General features: G+C 34.9%; 1 protein-coding gene across 6 annotated transcripts in view; it reads right to left on the bottom strand.

The window, feature by feature from the left end:
* JMJD1C (jumonji domain containing 1C) overlaps positions 1-20836 on the bottom strand; it is a 314961-nt gene that overhangs the window by 51982 nt on the left and 242143 nt on the right. For 5 of the 6 annotated variants that reach the window (XM_068547462.1, XM_068547464.1, XM_068547461.1 and 2 more), the window contains one exon: positions 19889-20002. The exons of the other annotated variant lie outside the window; for it this stretch is intronic. The gene's annotated coding sequence lies outside the window, so the exon portion shown is untranslated. The remainder of the gene's footprint in view (positions 1-19888; positions 20003-20836) is intronic. 6 annotated transcript variants of the gene reach the window in all.

Raw genomic sequence — 20836 nt, 5'->3', positions numbered from 1 at the left:
GTCTCCAAATATTACTGGGAGAAATGATAAATATATTTCAAATATTTTACCTGATATTCTCTATTACATAAGATTAATGCTATGTTGTCTCTAAATGTTCCTAACATAATCCTAAATCTTGTACTGTCAATTTTGGTGACTTGATTCTTCACAACACATTATACAATAAAACCTAAAAATTTCCAGATTTTTCATTATTGCTAAAATTTTAAGTTTTAGGTAGAATTTTAAATTATTATAATTTATTTAGGATCTGATTCCCTGTATATAAACCAAACATCAATATTTTAGAGTTAAGAGTACTGGACACTTTTATATTTATCCACACTAAACTAAAACTCTGGAGGAAAAAAAAAAGCTCTGTCTCACCAGTCTTCAAGAACCACCAAATTTAAATGTATTCCAGTTTTTCTGTTAATCAGATTGGAAAAGTTAGAAAATTTATGACATCATTCATGGGAGAGGAAAAAACCTTTTCTGAAAGGCAGTTTGACTATACATCCTATTCCTTTAAACAATGAATGTTTCTGCAACTCATTTTAGCTCACAAGAACTTGTAGAAAATATGTGAATGATATCAGTGTAACACAGAAGTACTGTTGGTTCATATACCATTTATTTATTTTTGCACTACCTAGTATGAGCAGCTGAATACTAAGTATAAAAATAAAGCTGAACACAGCACTAGACATGATAGCCACCCATTCCACTTTATTCTTTGTTTAGTGTAACTGCATGCTGACTTAGAAGTTCATATTGATTAGACTGCCCCAATTTTCATTTATTTTGCTTTTGACTCCATAATCTAGCAATCTCAAGTCTTCCTTACATATTCTTAATATGAAGCAAACGCCCTCCTTCCTCTTAAAGATAAAGTACTATATTTGCCTAACTTTATTTATTAGAAATGTCTTTTTAAAGTCTACTATTTTTATAGGATTACTACTGTTTGTGGTAGTACTCTCATTAAAATTTTGCATAAGCTTTGAACAATCTACTCCAAAGCTATTTTTCTCAAAATCTTTCTCATTGTACATTAGGTTTTTCATAGTTTTAATATCTTAAAATACATACTCTTCTACCCAACATTGAACTTTTGAGTAATCTAAGGAAATAAATGAATAACAAAACAAATTAATGCATGTACAAGAAAGGTCTCTCTGTTTTAAAATAGAAAAAAGTTTTTTTAGTTGATCATATACTCATACAATAGACTACAACAGTAGGTAAAATGATTATGTAAGCACAAATTTAGTGACACAGAAAGAAGCTAATGACACAGAAACAGAAAAGATTAATTTTAAAACTTCTCCACATATGTAATCTTTTTAAAGACAAACATATGACAATTTTGTACATAATTAAAAGCAATAGATAATTAAGTCCTGTGTATATATAATTTCATAATTCCTGGTTGATTTTGGTTAATTCAGATGAGTGGTATCCTCCCGTTTCAACATAGCTTAAATATATCCTAAATTGACTGTATATGATTAATGAAACGAATCTATTTTCAGCCTTTAAAAAGTATCCATTTAATAAGCATATTTACTTGACAGTGTAAACAAAAAAAACTTAAACTTTAATCGACAGAAGAGGTTAACACTTCACAAATGTTAACCTCATCTAATCCTAACAAACCCTTTGCTAGTCTGATATTATTCTCTCCATATTATAGATGAAGAAACATTCAAAGATTAAGTAATTTGACCCCAAATCACATGGCTGGAAGGTAAATTAGCAAGGGTCTGCATAATGTCAAAGCCCTTCCCACAAAACCTTTTTCCAACCCATGCACTGGCAGAATTAAAAATCTGAATACTCTCTACTGGGTTTTCAATATTTTACTTATGATATTAGTGACATGACCACAGAAAGTGAAAGGAAACCCAATTAACCAAATTATTTTATTGTTAAATATAGAAAATGATGTTTGCTAAGATAAAGTCAGTTCACAGGAATATAATATTCCAAAATTTGGAATGGATATCATAAACAACAAAAACTCTATAATTTATCAGATATAAGTAACTTATCAGATCTCAGATGGGATTTTGGAATGGGATATACTATATTAACATAAACATCCTATTACATCAATTCATAAGAAAGCGACTACTTATGTTGCATTATTTTTATTTGTTCAGTTATACCAAGGTTAAAGAAAAAGCTAACTAGATTACTTTTACTATATTAATTAAAAACAACAACCATTTGGGTTTCTCTGCTAATTTCCCAACTGAATGAAAATGACCTTTTAAAAATATTCTCCTGAATACACTTAATGCAGACTTGTAATATTTCTGCATTTTAAACTACAACTTGCTAAGTGTCCTTGCCTCTCAGAATTACCACAGAGCAAAAATCAGAACAACAATTAAGTAAAACTTTTAAAACCACTTGAAGGGAAATGTGTTTCCTTCTAAAGCCACATGTTAATATTCTTCATGGTATCTTTAATAATAGTTTTGAACTTTTCATGGCAGTTCAAAAGTCTGGAAGGCAATTTTTCTTTCAAGCTATTTAAAAGCATGGTTTTTACACAGTTGAGTCATCATGAGTTCAACCTATTGAGTCACCTGCTTACAGCATCTGCCAACCACAATTTACTAACTGCAGTTTCCTCAAACTTACAAACTGAACAAACTCAGGAAGGCCTGGGAACTGTTAATGTTTTCCAAAGGAGCAACTGAAAATATTCTTTCAGAACAGCCCAAGTTTAAGAAAATAAAACAACAAAAAAGCAACTTCCTTGCTCTTGATGAGCCCTCCACCTATGGCAGTCTCACCCTACCTTGTGAAGAGGGAGAGAAGGAGCTCAACCTAAGAAGGAAATAAAATTATATGCTTGCATAATATTTTTTTGGAAAGTAATCTACTAAAAGTAATTCCTAGTCAACGACTATTCTGATCATACAGAGTGAACATTTATTTTTAAAATATAAAATGCAAAAGATATAATTTCAAAATTAATACCATGCCATATACGTTCTGGGGCTGATTTTCACTATTTCCAATATACTGCTATGGAAATGATAAACCTATAAACTTGAGAACTATAATACCATACTTTTCTCACAAAGAATTAATACAATCTAGTCCAAGTTGAAATAATCAGCAAGTCCTGTAACTTGACAGACTTGGATCTTCCAAGTGACTTAGTCTTTTATCATATGACCCCAAGTTAAGTATCTGTTCCTCTCATTGAGTCTAGAGCAAATGCAAATACATGACAAATGTGTTAAGTTATTCAGAGAAAAGGAGAGAGTTAAAACTACAACTCAAAAGTATCAAAATACAAGAACATCTTAATTACCTAGGGCTGTTAAGGAAGATAGTATGCATAATGTACTTTACCAAGATTTCCAATCACTGCTTTGCTATTCCTAAAAGGGTAAGTTTAACTTACTTAGAAAATCTAATTAGAAAAAAAGAGAACATATACTGAATGAGACATGCCAAATGCTTATTACAGTTTATATCCAAAAGAGGGCAAGTTTTTTAAAATAACTTACAGAAATAAGAAAATTTATCAAAATCCTACTAATTCTGAAAATATTTCTAGAGTTCCTTCATTAAAGAACATATTAAACACAATTGTAGCTTTTTGTCAATACTCACAGGTATCATTATTGATTACTATGTTATGATATAGTCATAATTATCTATTGATATAAAGGATTATTGCCTCTACACCAAACCGCCCCAGAAAGACAAAATTTGAGTTGTAACTACCTTTTAGTTTCTTTTGTAACCTCTTGTGCTATCAAGCTCCCAATCTACCATCATCATACTTTTTAAAATTCTGATTTTGACCTTTCATTTGCTATGGTAAAGGAAACCAGATTAGATAATTTGTTGGAATTATGTTTGAAACAGTCTGTAAGTGTGGGACTAAGAGCTGCTCCTTTGAGTTAAACATATTAGAAATATATTTCATTCAACAAGATTTTTGAATACCAAGTATAAAATTACTATGCTAGGAGACTGGCAATACATATAAGAGTTTCTGCCCTTGAGGATCTTATAGCCTGTAGGAACAGGGACTAATACACAAATCACTGCAATACAGATTAAACAGAGTTTTACATATAATACAGAGGTGAGAAAAAGAAGGTGGGGAAAGATAATCTAGTTAGGTATATCAGGAAAGGTATCACAGAAAAGGATATCTGAGTTGGGACTTGAGGAAATCATGGGTACCTAGATTCTTGAGTTGAAACTTCAAAAACTCAAGGGCACCTACCAGGCTATGGTAGAGCAGAAAAGAAGGGCTTTTAAGACAGGGTGAAATGCATGTGCAGACATAGACATAGATGGATGGAACAGTATGGCCTATGTGGAGAACTCTAAGTACAATGACATAGATTGAATGAGGACAAGGGAGTAGGTGAGCAGAAAGACCCTACTTAGAGAGCTCTCTAATAGTCTAGCCAAATGAGGATGGAAGCTTTACAATAGAGATGAGGAGGATGGGATGGACATATGCAACGTTAAGGTATTTTTGGAGGTCAGCAAGGGCAAGAGAGGAACCTAAAACACTCCCGGATGTTGATTTGAGTAACAAAACGGGGTAGATACAGTTACACCATTAGCCAGGATACAGAATGATTAGGAAGAAAGACAAGGTTTGAGTGCTGAAACTTTAACACAGTCGGTGGTAGAAAATATGGGTTTCACCTTCTCAATGACATCCACAGGGACCACAACACTCTAGCCTGCCTCTCCCTTCTCCATGCCTAATTGCTCTTACTTTGCTTTACTTTTCCTTTTGGCCTAGCAGTAATTAAACCATCTATCATACTGTACCACTTACCTATTACTATATTTATTATCTACTGTGCCTCTTCTAGAATTTAAGCTCCAAGGGGACACGAATTTTCGTCTAAACAATGCCAGGCACATAGAAGATGCTAAATAAAGATGTTAAATGAATGACAGTGTAGCAAGGAAGTCTGGACTAGAGTTACAGATTCAGAAGACAGGATTTTTAAATGATAGTGAAAGCAACTGGAAATATGACACTGCTTAGGATGAGTAGTGAAAAGAGAAGACACCAAAAAGGAAGACTGTGGAAAACCACCCACCATTAAAACTGCAGAAACCTTTTCAGGGAAACCTGAAAAGAGATATCACAGAAGCAGTTAAGAATAAAAGAATATCCAAGACAGTGATCCTCAGTGTTAAATGCAATGGTCCAGTAGGATAGGAATGGGGACTGGAATAATATGTTTGATATTTAAGAGATTATTAGTGATCTTAACAACACTAACATTAGTTTTGTGGAAGTGGAACTGAATTTTTAAATTTACTTTTGCTTGGGACTTCCCTGCCAGTCTAATGGTGAAGACTCCACGCTCCCAATGCAGGGGCCACGGGGGTTTGATCCCCCAGGGGGTGGGGAGGAGGGGGGGAGAGAGAGAGAGAGAGGGAAAGAGGGAGAGGAATAAATAAATGAATAAATTAATTAATTAATTTACTTTTGCTTAATTTAAATTTAAATAGCCACATATGACTAGTAGCCACCAATAATGGGCAGCACATTTTCATGGGGTAAAAGTGGAGAAAATAAATAGGACTATTCCAAGATAAGAAATTAAAAGGTAGACGTGACAGAAAGACAAAGTCATAAGAGAGTTAAGGTGGTGGTTAAGAACGACTGAAATAATGTATCACAGGAGAGATATCTTGGCTGGAAATAAAATGAGAGAAAACTAGGAGAATGTAGGAAATTCACCAATTATGTGACCACTGCCAATTATGTGACCACTGGTGAGGTGGTAAGGTCTGTGAATGACATCTATTTTGTGCTGAAGGTTTAAAAAACAATCACTTTGAATAGGCTTCTTGAAGCTACACATATCATGAACTGAGATTTACCCAACCAAACCTATTTATTTTCTGAACTCCTATCATATTTATTCTATTTATCACAAAAATTTTATAGGGTACAAAGTTTTTTCCTACACATTATCTCATAGACAATGGCAACACTATCATGAAACAGGTATTACATAGCTAACTTTAAAGATGAAAAAATAAAAAATTGTTAAGTGCTTATATGCCTTGCTTAATATTTCAGACAGTAAGCAGCAGAGTTGGGATCTGAGTCCAAGTTGGCCTGTTCTACTACCAAATTCTGATATTTTAATAGATGTAAACTTTTGCCTCCCTTCAAAGAGCCAAAATTCCCTAAGAATAGAAATTTTACATATGTGTACTTACGTATATGACTAGATATCTTAAAACAGAATCTCAATAAATTTGGCAACTTATTCTTTAAACTGTTGTGTGCTGATTTTCATTCTTCTCTCTATATTTTTTCATTTGATTAATTTGTAAACTATTTTTGATTTTAATAATATTTGCACTAATCAGACACTGTTAAGTCCTTAGAGTTTGGGGCAAAAGGCAGAGCTACCAAGCTGTGCCATCATTCAAACTGAACTCATAAAAAATTTAAGTACAAAGGTGTATTTATACCTATAATGTGGAACAAGACAGAATGGGAAAGAGATACCTTGTAGTGATCAAGATCAATAAAAACTAATTAGTAGTTCAGCCTGCTCCTTTACAGTGCTGGTAGGGAACATCATTAATTAACTACACACCCTTGGCCAGAACAGGGCATCACAATACTTTGCAACATTAACAACATGCCAGTTAGACGCTTCCAACTGATACAAGTGTGCCTAACTGATATAACATAAATGCAATAAACTTTAAGAAAATTTCTCAACAATGGGCTTTGTTAGGCGTTGGAATGAATTGTTAATATATGATGGAACTTAATTCCTTGAAAATAGGAGTGAATGTGGGAGAAACAAGATAAAACCTCATCCTTCTGAGGTCCTTCAGATACTGCATTTTTGGAAGACCACATACTGTATAATGTCTTAAAGGCCTTTAAGCTTGAAGACTCTACATGAGGAGGTCTTATATATCCAGGCCTTACTCATCCACATTATACAGAATTTTCTATTTCCCCAAATGGCTACTCTATAAATGGCAGAGGGGAGAAGGGTTATTAACGGGAAACAATAACATGTCATTTCTATGTAGAGTACCTGACTTCCAGGCAAAGAACATCTAGAGAAGCACTGGATAAACATAATTTTTAAATGCCTTATTATTTTACATACTTATAGATTTGCAATATATAGGTATCCCTATATAAGTATAAATACAATGGAAAGATATTAACCTTTAAAATTAATAACCTTTATCAAACAACTAGGTCTAAAGATCTCCGAGAATGTGTGAGTGATACAAGAATTTGGTCTGGAATGAGACTGAATTGGTAGAGGATTATGATTAGCCAGGACAAAAACCTCACAGTATCAAGACTCAAGAGGAGGCAGAGCTCTGTAACACTGAGAAAGGAATGATGCTTCTTCACCTTTAGGGTGCTCAGAGAATCTGGCAGGCCACTGCTTGCTGACCACTTCTAAGTTGACTTGACAAGATTGCTTTGAAGGGTTCCACTTTTCTAGGTGTCTTAATTTATATTCCAATAGCTCTAAATAAAGTGGCGGAGGGCACTGGAACTCTGTGGAGATGTTTTTTCCCATTAACATAATAACTAGGAAGAGGTACTAAAGGCATTTAACTGTTGGAAAGCTAGAAATGCCTACCATCCTACAATTCACTATAAAACAAAGAACCAAATATCAATAGTACCTGTGACCGTTAATTTTACTTATCAATTTGGGTAGACTATGGTGCCCAGTTGTTTGGTCAAACATCAGTCTAGATGTTGCTGTGAAGGTATTTTTCAATCAGAAGAAGACTTTGAGTAAAGCAGATTACCCTCCACACTGTGCATGGGCTTCATTCTATCAGTTGAAGGCCTTAAGAAAAAAGAATGAGGTCCTCCAAAGAGGAAAGCATTCTGCCTTCAGAGTCAACATCAACTCCTGCCAGAATTTCCACTGTGGGTGTGTCCTGTGTATTTCAGAATCCCTAGCCCCCACAAGTGCATGAGTCAATTCCTTAAAACTCCTCCCCCATCCCCTTTCTCTCTACACACATACTTGTATACACACACATACCCTATGGTTTTGTTTCCCTGGAGAATCCTAATACAGTACCCTATTGTGAAACATTATTAGCTTTCCTTATCTCTTTCCCATCTTCTAAACCCTTGCCTTCTAAGAAAAAGTAAAACCAAAAAAAGAGAAACAGGCAAATTGCTGGTATTACTACATCAGTTGATTCCACAGTACAGAACACTATAAACATACCTCTACTTTAAAACTTTTAGCACGTTGCCATAATTATATTTAAATCTCTCCCCCTGGCCTGAAAGAGAACCAAGTATTTTATCTGTCTTTAAATCCCCAGTAGCTAGCAAAGTAACTGGCACAAATCAGTAAATGAATGACTGTATGTTACATTTCAACAATCACTGATCTTTTTCCCTTGCATCTTAAAAACATAGCTTCTCTAAAAGGCAGGTCTATGCCTAATAATTTAATGACAGGAATTATACTCCAAACACTGACAAGTGCTTCAGAAAATGTCAACAGTTAATAAGCAGAACAGTATACTTCAAAATGATTTATCTTTAGGGTTAACCATCATTTGGACAAATTATGCAGTTGTAGAAAAGTGGAAAAAACAGATACCTCAAGTAATCAAAATAGACATATACATAAATAAATAAATTTTAGAGTAAATGGTCAACTGATTTCCAACGAGGGTGACAAGACTATTCAATGAGGAAAGGACAAATGGGGCTGGGAAACTTGGATATCCACAAGCAAAAGAATTAAATTGGATTTTTACCTTATACTATCTAAAACGTTAATTTAAAATGGGTCAACGGGGCTTCCCTGGTGGCGCAGTGGTTGAGTCTGCCTGCCAATGCAGGGGACACGGGTTCAAGCCCTGGTCTGGGAAGATCCCATATGCCGCGGAGCAACTAGGCCCGTGAGCCACAACTACTGAGCCTGCGCGTCTGGAGCCTGTGCTCCGCAACAAGAGAGGCCGTGACAGTGAGAGGCCCGCGCACTGCGATGAAGAGTGGCCCCCGCTTGCCACAACTAGAGAAAGCCCTTGCACAGAAACGAAGACCCAACACAGCCAAAAATAAATAAATAAATAAATAAACAGATAAATATTTTTTAAAAAGGGTCAATGACTTAAACGTAAGAATTAAAACTACAAAACTCTTAGGGACATTTTTCATGATGTTGGAGTTGGTAATAATTTCTCAGATATGATACTAAAAGCATAGGCAATGAATAGCTACTATTAAGGAAATGAAAAATAACAAGTGTTCTCACAGATATAGAGAAGTTGGAACCCTGTTGGTGGGGATGTAAAATGGTTCAGAGCCTGTGGAAAACTGTTTGGCTGTTCCTCAAAAAGTAAAACATACATTTCCATATGCTCTAGCAATCCCATTCTTAGGTATATACCCATAAGAAGTGAAAGGTGGGACTCAAACATTTGTACACCATTGTTCACAGCAGCATTATTCACAACAGTTAAGAGGTGGAAATGACCCAAATGTCCATCAACATATGAATGGATAAACAAAATGTGGCAAATACATACAATGGAATATTATTCAGCCATAAAAAGGAATGAACTGCTGACACACGCTACACAGGTGAATCTTGAAGACATTCTATTAAGTGAAACAAGTCAGTCACAAAAGGGACAAATATTGTAGGATTCCATTTATATGAGGTATTTAGAATAGGCAAAGAAAGTATAGACCAAGAACAGAGAAGTTACCAGGGGCTGGGAAGAATAGGATACCGGGAAATGGGGTGTTATTGTTTAATGAATGAAGAGTTTCTATTTGGGATGATGAAAAAGTTCTGAAAATGGACAGTGGTGATGGCTGTACAACACTGTGAATGTACTTAATGCCACTGAATTGTACACTTAAATGGTTAAAATGGTTTTACTGTTACCTTCTTTTAAACAAATGCCCGTTATTCCTCTACTCCAAATGGACAATGAGGGTTGAAGTCAATCACGTGGTTGACTCAACTAAAAAACTGTTAAAATGTCTCTGACTAGTCACCATTCCACCTTCACAGGAAAGGTAGGTATGGTTAGCGTTTATGCAAGTGGACCATCCAACACCCATTCTGCTTATTCACTGCATCTCATGCACTTAACCAGTCCTGCTGTCTTAGTGGCTTAGCTAATTTATATTCATCCTGAGACAACTTAGGGGGTCACCTATTCTAAGGACAGGGGCATCCTCTATTTTTCCCACAACCAGGGTAGATTCCTTATACCTCTCTGGTGTCCGCTACTTACTATCTTTCGCCTATATTTACATTTGTATTTTTCCATGTGCTTCCACCATTAGATTATAAACTCTCTGAGGGCAGTGTATTTGTATGCTTGAATACAACACAGCAGGCCCTCAAACATGAATAAAGAGCCCCCAAACGTTATTTTATTGACTAAGGGCTAGTGCTGTTTTGCCTTTAGTCTGAAGCCTAGAAAGACTTGGATTTTAGAGACGGTCCTTTTAACAAGAGGCTAAAACGCTTTGTTTTAAAGTATTGCTTTTCAATTTTAACTTTGAACAAACCTTTGAGCAAAACAGAGAAAACTAGGCAGCTGAGAAAAGTGGGAGAGGGCAAAACATCTTAATCTGTTTGGATTCTTGCCTAGGGAACAAGTGAGTCTGAAAATGATGCACAGATTTGGGGTACAGCTTGATGCCAGTATTTGAAAAGTCTAGGGAGATTGTGCAGGCAATAAAATTAAGGAAAAATTTAATCTTATATTTAGGAAAGATGTCAACCCTAAGAAAAATAACAAAGTGCCAAACAAAAGAATGATGTGCAAATAAGAGATGTTTCCTGTTTGACAGCTCACAAAGGCAGGGTGGCATAGTAGAAAAAACATCTTGGAATCTAAAGTTTTTGGTTCAAGTTCTGTTTAGGCTACCACTAGCTGTGTGAACCTAGATGCCAAATCACAACTTCCCTAAACCTCGCTTTCTTTGCCTGTAAAAATTGCTATCACATATTCTCTCCCTTCCTCATATTTCTTCCTTCTTCTCTTTTCAGCCTTTCATCCTCCTACACTCCCACCCCTAATTTACCAAGAAACACAAATATTAGACTTAAAAGGTCCTGCGAAGGAGGGGGAGCTGGTGGGCGCACTGACACTGACACACACAAGTCACATGGAAACTAGTATTATGAGAAGCAAAACCTATGATTAAGCAGAAGAAATCTGTCTGCAGAAAGAAGACTGAGGAATGGGGGGAGAAGAAATATGTAACTTGAGTTCCTGAACTTCTAGTTCCTAATTCCATTCCAAGTAAGGTTCAGCTGTACTTTTCTGCAGTGGATGTCCATGACATTTCCAGTTGTATCTTTTTAATAGGCCCACCACCCCCTTTTAAAAATTAAATCTAGTTTAAATGGGTTTCCATTTCTGCCACCTAGTCATTGTAAGTTAGACTTCTCAAAGACTTGTGTGAATTAAATAAATTCATATATGTACCCTGAAAGCATTATATGTAATTAAGATAATAATATAATCTGTTTTCCTCATAAGGTAAACATAAGAATTAACTAAAATAATGCACATGGAAATATTTTGGAAAATGTTGAACCTTATAAATGTAAAATATTAACAGCACACTGAGAAATAAAATTTTGATTTTGGGGTTTTTAAATAAAATGGCCGTGCTTTAGTAAGAATTCCCGGTTGGGCAAAAGGAATAAGTAAATAGTATCAAGCTATTTTGATTGGCAGAAAGATATTGGCAGAAATCTTTCTCAATGATAACTAAGTGATGGCTTAGAATCTTTGGAATCTGATGTCTACAAGCATAATTTCACATACTTTAAATTCATAACAGCAGCCACAAAAAATTAAAAAGAGACTGGCAGATTTTTCAGCATATGATCATAGCAGATTTGTGACCAGGAGAGAACTATCGCAGACTGTGACTTATAAATGTTTTTAATCTGAATATTGCAGAACAGCTCATACGTGGGCCAAATTTCAGTCAAAATAACATGTTCCTGAACTTCATGAATATATTTTCAACACACCAAGTTTTGCAACCAATTTTTACAAATGAAGAACTCCCTTTTTAATAGCAGCAGACAATACACATCGGCATACCTGATTTGTGGGACCTTAAGCACGTTTCACAACTTTTTTTGAAATTATGGCAATAAAGAATCATGCAGGCAGGTGGGAGATAAAAGAATTTAAACAGAATGCAGAGCAAAATTACTGAATATTAAAACATGATGTACCAATTTAAAATTTTTAAAAAGCCTACTTAAATAAGGAAGTACCAACGATTCTGTTTTAGCTTCTGGTTCTGCTTTTCTTGTAGTCCATTCTACTTTCTAGGCTTCAGCTTGGCTCCACTACTGCAAGCTGTCACTTTTGACTAGAAATGGAATAAAGCCAAGTACTACACAATAGCAGCTTCCTGCTCTGGCCTCATCTCCTAGACCACCCCCCAGGCCAATGCCTGCCCACAGATGCTGATCCTACCAAGCCAATATTCCACCAGCAATCAGTTCACAGCTATGGCTATGATCCTGTATTTTTTATACTCTTGGCACAGTGTATATCCTACAATCTCACAGTTCTCATTTTTACTGACATTATGGCAACAAGGCACCTCTAATTTCAATCATATGTTAATATGAAGGCAAAGTGAAATGCACACAAAAACTCATGGACTAACTGAGAACGTGCTCAACTCTGTCAAAATATAATTCAGAAACAGATACAGAAAAATATAGAATAGAAAGAAAGCTCTCAGTAGGTACTACTAATCCAAACAATCCTGTTATTCCAGTTTTGCATAATTTCGATTTGCATCTGGCACTGCCTAGCTTAATAGTTCTCTCTTTTGAGATAAACCTAGATTTAGGTTGAATGTCTTTTATCCCTGAGGCTAAAATCATTAGCCAGGGACTAACTTGATTAGGTTAATGTTCGTCAGAAATATTTGCTTTCCCACATTGAGCAAGTTCACAGAATTATGGCTTTAAATGTTGGAAAGGAACTTCAAAGGTCATTTAGACCAACTCTTATTCAACGCTTAGAGGACTTCCAAACTGCAGTACTACATCCTCATGGCCTCCCCTCCAGAGCCAAACAAAGAAAAACAATTCTGTAATTTGCTGCATATCACTTATACTTTTTGAGATAAAAATAACTATCAGCAGCAAGTAGAGCTTATGACTTGCCCCGTGGGAAAAAAGGTAAGGATGTGTTGTGGAGAGTAATCCCACAATAGGGTTCTGCATCTTTTCTAATATCATTTTCTTAAAACAGGAGTTTAAGAAGTCACTGAGGCATCTTATCTAAATATACTTTTTAAAAAGGGGGAGAGGGAAGAAGAAATACTACTACAGAGACATGTTCTGTTACACAGTGACCATGGCTTGTACCAACACCGAAAAAGTTTATCTAGCACCAGCTGCAGAAGGAATGGTGAGAGTTCCAGAGAAGACAAATAAAACAGATTGTTAAAAGAGGCGCAGATGGTGGCAGAGAAATGTCCAATGGTTGCATATGGTAAGAAGAGAAAGGAGTTTCAAATATCTACCACAAAGGTTTAAGACACCATCTATAAAAAGGGAGATTTAGAGCATGTCTAAATAGCAGTGACCTTCTATTGAGCAGTTTCTATGTAGTAATAAGCTCTTAAATGTGTCATTCACTTAATCTAACTCTGAGATGGATCGTATATTTATCTTATAGATGAGGAAACCAATTATTGAGCATGCTTTAGACTTTCCCAATGTCACATCGCTAGCAAACGGCAAAGCTAGGATTTGAAACCATATCTGCATGAATTAACTTCAAAATTCATAGCCAGGCTGATTCTCTAAGACAAAAGATGCCATCAATTAGCTCCTTCTGATATAGTACAACAACCAGATGTCACTGTTATGTAGAAAATTTTGTTTTTGTTATTCTCTTGCTTCAAAGCTTCCAATGATTCATAGGGCCTACAAGATAAAAGTCACTTAGTAACTGTACTTAGCAATCCTTTTCCTCTTTTATCTGACCCCACAATACTTATTTCTCTGGTATGATGTCTATATTCAAAACCAAACTCTCTTCTCTAGCTAGACTGATATTCTACTAACCCCTAAATCTACTTCATCATTGATCACGAAATCCTTTCTGCTAAATGTCTGCCTCACTCTCCCTATCTTTCACTTCCATCTCCATTCAAAAGAATCCCATTCAAGTTTTACCCTCTTCATGATACTTCTCTATACCACTTCAATCTCTGCTGGCTTCTTTCTTTTGTATTACTGAAGTCTTTACTACGCATTTTTGGCTCCTTAAATCAAATCTATTTCAAGGAAATTTTTAAAAATCTAAGTTGTTATCATGGATTATAAACTCTTTGGAAACTAATAAGGACTATGACTTATACTTTTATTTTTTTATTTTTTTAATTTATTTTTTTGGCCACACAGTGTGGCCTGTGGGATCTTAGTTCCCCGACCAGGGATTGAGCCTGTGCCCGCTGCAGTGGAAGCACGGAGTCTTAACCACTGGACCACCAAGGAAGTCCCTTTATCAACTTTTGAAAACCATCAAGCACCTAAGCAGGATGCTATGAATAGGGAAACCACATAATTTAAATAACTGCTAAATGAATGAAGTCAGTTGGGATGTTTCTAACACCAGACATTAAAAAATTTCAAGGGTAAGTCAAAGGGAAGTAGAGTCTGAGCATAAAACTGCCATTTAAACACTCCTTTCTGGGAAAAAAAAAATCAAGTGAGCTAACAGTAAGTGGAACTTCTGTTCTGAGCCCGTCTCTCCCCACCTCAACTCAGGAGCAGATGCTCTCATTCTCGAGGGTGGGGTGTGAGCACACTCCACTCCCATATCCTAATAGGAGGTGTACTTCCGTTATTTCTTATAAATACCTATCTCTCAATACCAAGTTCAGTTATCATTACAAAACAACAAACAAAAAAACCCACCAATTTCTACCATAAAAATAAAACAACAGTTTTCTAGGCAGTTTCTGAAAGTCAATTTATTTTTTTCTTCTAGTAAAATTAATGAGGGAGCAGTAATTTGACACCAGAAAGAACAAATCTGAGAGTAATTCTGGGATAGAAACATTTACCTAACTACATAAATCCTGTACCAGGTCAAATTCTCATTTCCTCTACAGGAACGTTAGTTTAAAAATGCTCTAAAGTGATATATCTATACTACAAATTGAAACGTGAGTAAAGAAAAGGGCGAAAAAGTTGTCTTTTCTCTACCCACCAAAGCAATACTAACAATGAAGTTCTGTTTACTTCCTCTCTAAACTATTAGCAATATCATCATAGTTCTCTGGGGAATAAATCTGCTTATAAGCCAAATTACTACCAACAAGATTTCCAAACTTTTCAGTGGCTCACTTATGTCAAATACTTCACTCAACAAAATATAACATTTAGCAGGTAACAACCAAACAACTAGTTGATTGTTCATCTAGGCTGACTGGAGGCTAAATTTCACCTCACTCAAACTCATCTCATCCTGGTAGTGAAGCAATTCCAAATAACAAAAATTTAGAAGGAAAAAAAATACATGTCTCTGCTACATGCCACTCCTTAAACTATTTTTAGTAAACCAGATGTGTTGAGCAACAACTAACTTAGGGATATTCTCAAACTGCAGACAATAAATTTATATAATCAATGATGGAATGTGGTTCAAAATAGACTCCAATTAAAAAAACAACTTTCTCACTGAAGGAGCATAGAGCAATGATAAACAGATCTGACACAGTTCAGACACTTTCATTAAATAATATAAGACTCTTCTCTGTTCAAGTCCTTAATCAATCTTTAGTCTAGGAAATAAGAAAACACTCAGGTTTGTTCCACGCATTCCCTTCAACCAGCAATTCACAGCACAACAGTACTATATCAAGGACTTAGTAAAGTAGTTCAATGTCTGTATTTTGCAATGATAGAAACTGAAGTATTAGTAGTCTTATCTCTGAACTTTTAGCACATTATAATGACCAAGAACTTCAAATAGGATCATTCCTTCAGGTCTAGGATGATTCTACCTTATTCTAGGGAAAACACCTCTTTAGTATTGCATTGGCCAAAAAGTTCATTTGGGTTTTCCGTAAGAAAACAGAAAAACCCGAACTTTTTGGCCAACCCAATACAGTGAATTTTAATACACAATAAGATAGACATTGGGTATAATTTTAAGCCAGCACATTCTGCTTCAAACCTTTAATGGTTTTCAACTAGTGCCCTTTGTATTATTCCTTTATTACATTTAAAAGCAAAAAGGATTGTGATCCCTAGAAAACAGTGGACTAACAAGCCAGCCCAACCCAGATTAATTGATTATGAGTCATGTACGATTTTCAGGTAAGAAATAATCTCTTCTATATCCTCTATGAGGCAACCAACCTGAAAACTGCAGGTGTGTGCATGGCCAGAAGCCAAAATCCAGGACAAGATGATTTCAAAATCATGCTGAAAGTTCAATGTTCATATTTCATTATCAAACTTTTTTACATGAACTTGATCAAAACTTCAAATTTTAGTGGAAAGTTTTTTAAAACTTCTGTACTCATCCTCCAAAGTAAAGCAACCATACCACAGAAATCATAGTAATTAAAAAAAAAAAACCCAAAAACTATAAAAAGCATCTTTAAGAACAAATAATTTGTTTTTTCCTCCTCCTTCCCAGCCAGCTGAGAGACACAGTAGAATCTGAAGAGCTCCCTCCTACTTCCTCTCTTTTTCCCTTCCCCCTTTACTTCAAAGAAAGTTAATTGCAGCCAGGCATGATCAGGAAATCTGAAAGGAGGAAGCAGAAACTCATTTGTGTGCAAAAGGAAGGAAAAAACAGAATTAACAATACCATGGTACGCTGCATCAGCAATGTATTAATATGCATTCATTATATTGTCTATAAAATGTTGATTTGATTTCTCTCCTCATTCAACTTGCTTTCCAAAATATTGAAAACTATAATCTATGATGGTTGCACCCTGATCCACCAACCACACGTAACTTAAAAAAATGACCAAATTGCGACTTCCTTTGGTGGTCCAGCAATTAAGACTCCATGCTCCCAGTGCAGGGGGTCTGGGTTCGATCCCTGGTCAGGGAACCAGATCCCGCATGCCACAACTAAAAGATCCCGCGAGCCGCGACTAAGACCCAGTGTAGATAGATAGATAGATAAATAAATAAAAATTTAAAAAAAAGAACAAATCAACTAACTTAATACATGCCATCTGATACTCAATACACTGAAGTGATTCAGAAAGATAAGTGCAAACCAGTGACCTAAAAGTGAAAGGATCTGTATTAATTCTGAGTCATCTGTTTCCTAACCATTACCTTACAATATATGCTATTGTGATATATTTAAAAATAGGGCTGTACCACTATAAAGGTAACTAAAGGGAGCATACTACTACAGAATAAAATGCTGAGCACTCAAGGAGAAAGATGGTGAATGGGAATTCCCACTATAAAACTATTTAAACAGATTCACAGTGAAGCATCACTTGTGGGAATTTTTCAAACAAAACTTAGGTGTACTCTATACAGAAAGGCCATTTCCAAAGAAGACTTTTTTCCCCATCCCACATAAGAAGTCTACAAAGGACAATTAACACCCAGATTCAGAAGAAACTGCCTCATGAAATTTAAAGAAATGAGAAAAAACAGGGAGACCATTTTAAAAACTTGTTCAATTTTCCCCAAGCGCCCTTCGACTTACATATGGTTACCCTAAGGTTAAGATTTATCAAGGCCCTATTTACAAAATCTATGCCAGGAACAGCTGCCATGTTTAACATGCCAAGGAATTTAATGTACTGTTTGGACAACTGGTTAGAGAAAAGCATTGTGGGATAAAGCAACTCTAAAAGTATTTCCTTTATGTAGAGTATGTCTATATTTTATAAATTCATTTAAATAAATAACTTTGAAAACCTAGACTAAGCCATCTTCAGTCTCTGGAGTAAATTTTCATTCAAAATATTACAGTAGCTGTCTATAATGTACATACTGGAGAAACTTTTTATATTTTTAACCTGGTTTTAAAAACATTAAATATAAAAATTAAAATACATACAAAAAAGCTTTATTGTATACCATTTATTACTTGTAAAACTCTTAAGAAACACTAAAATTAAGGTATGCTGCATCCTAAACCAAGTGCTGTTAGTGTAATTCCTTCTGATCTCTTAGAACTGAGAATTCACATTATTTGTGAAGCACAAATGGTTAAAACGTCAAGTGAATCACCATCACCTTTGGATGATTGTATCCTTCTAGGCCAGAGGTCAACTTACCTATACTAGCAGGGAAAATATAAATAGCTAACAAAGACAATCATACAAATCACCAAGTCAAATAAGACTTTAGCTCTTAAGCCTTTATTTCTAATTCTTTCAATCACTATAATTTTAACAAACATGTTGTATAGTTTTAGGCCACCTGGCAAGAGTTTATTTTTAAAAGTAATTTCTATATAATGATTTCAGTTCTCTAAATCAAATCCAAGCTTCTACAGTGCTAATCAGCAGCCACAGAATTAAAATACTGAGGTGGAAGGTTCCTTTGATTTTTACCTATACTCACCTAGTCTAATTCCCACTAAAAGACTGTTAGAAATGAGACAAATAAGGCTATAGCAAGCTAAATGGCATTTACACTAAAACCAAAACAAAATAAAACCCGAGGGAAATGCTCTAACACCTCCAATATTAAACTGGAACTGCTATGAATTTTTAGCTGTAATCAAAGAGCAAAAGCTAACAGTACAAAAATGAGGCCATTTAATGAACTATGAAAAATAATGTGAAAAGACAAAAACACCCATGTAGACTTCAAAGTAAGAAATAACATTTAATCGAGAGAACTATCATCTACTTTGGGTAGATCTAATAAAAGAGGAACATCACTACTAATTCCCTTAAGTATTATAACTTCACACACAACAAACCACTGCTCATTAACTCAAGCTCTTGTTCTTTCCATGGAAACAATGCCTCTATATTTTACTTTTGAAAAACAGTAACTATTCTGAAATGAAATAGGAGTGTTGACTTTCAGCTCCATTAAAAAAAAGAAAGTCAAACTACTTCACTCATACTTTCTTTCAATGCACTTTTTATATTATCTTAAACATTTAAGTAAAAAAAAACCTATAAAATATACTGATTTAATTCAACCTAAAATCCAAATATACAAAGAAAACAAACTTCTGTGCATTTTTACTTCAACCTTAAAAAATTAACTCACAGAACTTAATTAGAGATTTTAAAAAACATTTAGCTTACTACTTTTGATATGAGTTTCTTTACATGATTTAAATCTAAAAACCTACTAGAGAACGTTTTTTCCAATTAAGTGTATTTGTATTTAAATTGCAACAACTGGGAATTAAAATTTAGAAACTGAACAATTCAATTAATGACAACCTAAAGGAAAATTCCCACTTAAAAAGAAAATGAACTACTATTATGCTAAACTGATATGAATGTATATAGTAAACACTAATCTCATTTAATTACATTAATTGACTCAATTCTTAACCTTTAGAGCTGGAGACAAAGATAATTTATACTAATATCTAACCAGTTATTTTCTAACAATGAACATTATTTAGAATGGCAGGGACTTTTATTTTGCTCACTTGTGCATGCGACAGGACGCTGGCTGGCTCACAGTAAGTTCTTGGTATATATCTGTTGACTGGATAAATGAATCATTTATCCTATAATCAAAATTTATCAGATGCACTGGGTTTCTTATACACCTTGATGTTAGCTAGAATTGAATATTCTAAAGAATATCTGAATATCAGTGAAGTTTAGTGAATAGTTAATTTTTAAAAGCAACCTAAAATTTCTTACCTGGTAGGGCTGAAAGGCACTATCTTCAGTTAAAAAATCCAGTTGTTTATCTACAAGGAATTCTACTGCAGTGATTGAACTGGGTATACTTTTTTCAACCAGGGGTTTGAAAGTCTGGTAAGAGAAAAAAAAAAAATTCTAATGGTTATTTTCTGGATTTTATCCTCAAAATGTGAAGGGGTATATATAAATACAATGTATTAAAGTCATCATCATAATGGTTTTAGGATACCAATTGATATCGGTTTTCATATTATAACCTAAAGCGATGCTTTTATCCATACAATAGAGTACTTTATTTATTTAAAAGAAATGAAGATTTCAAGAAATGATATGAAAAAATTCCAGTATAAGTCCCAGTTTATTTTAAAAGAGGGATATAATCAAATATACATGTGTATAAAAATTTCTAATATAAAAAAAGAGAAATTGCTTCTGAAAAGTAAACTGGGTAGGAGAGCATATTACCCCAACTCTTTAAAATATTGTAAGTATTATTCTTTATAAAACAGAGTAGTTACGATTTACATGTGTAATTTTTTTCCTAGCTCATTCACATCAAGAAGGATTTTAAATGATCAGGATGCATCTGGTCTTTTAACTCCACCCCGTGTACTACTCACCCCCGCCCCTGCCCCAAGCACAAATAAAAATCCAGCTGCTTCACTAAGAGCAGCATGGGGGAAGGGTGTAGGAAAAGAAGAGGAAGGTAAGAAGTATTACACAAAACCGACCTTTCAGTAAAGTCTCTCCAGATTTCCACTATTAAAAAACAAAACAAAACACGGGCGGGGGCGGGGGGAGCAAATCCATGGTCATTTGATTGTTTTAAAGGAGACTCAACTTTTACATAAAGAAATTTACTCATACCTTGGGGTGGGGGTGGGGGTGGGAGTGAGCGAGGCAGGAGAGGAAGAGGAAGGAAGGAAATAAAGGTACTATATATGC

This window comes from Eschrichtius robustus, chromosome 7, assembly GCF_028021215.1.
Source record: "Eschrichtius robustus isolate mEscRob2 chromosome 7, mEscRob2.pri, whole genome shotgun sequence".
In the NCBI taxonomy this organism is placed as follows: domain Eukaryota; kingdom Metazoa; phylum Chordata; class Mammalia; order Artiodactyla; family Eschrichtiidae; genus Eschrichtius; species Eschrichtius robustus.
This window is presented reverse-complemented; position numbering and strand designations above follow the sequence as displayed.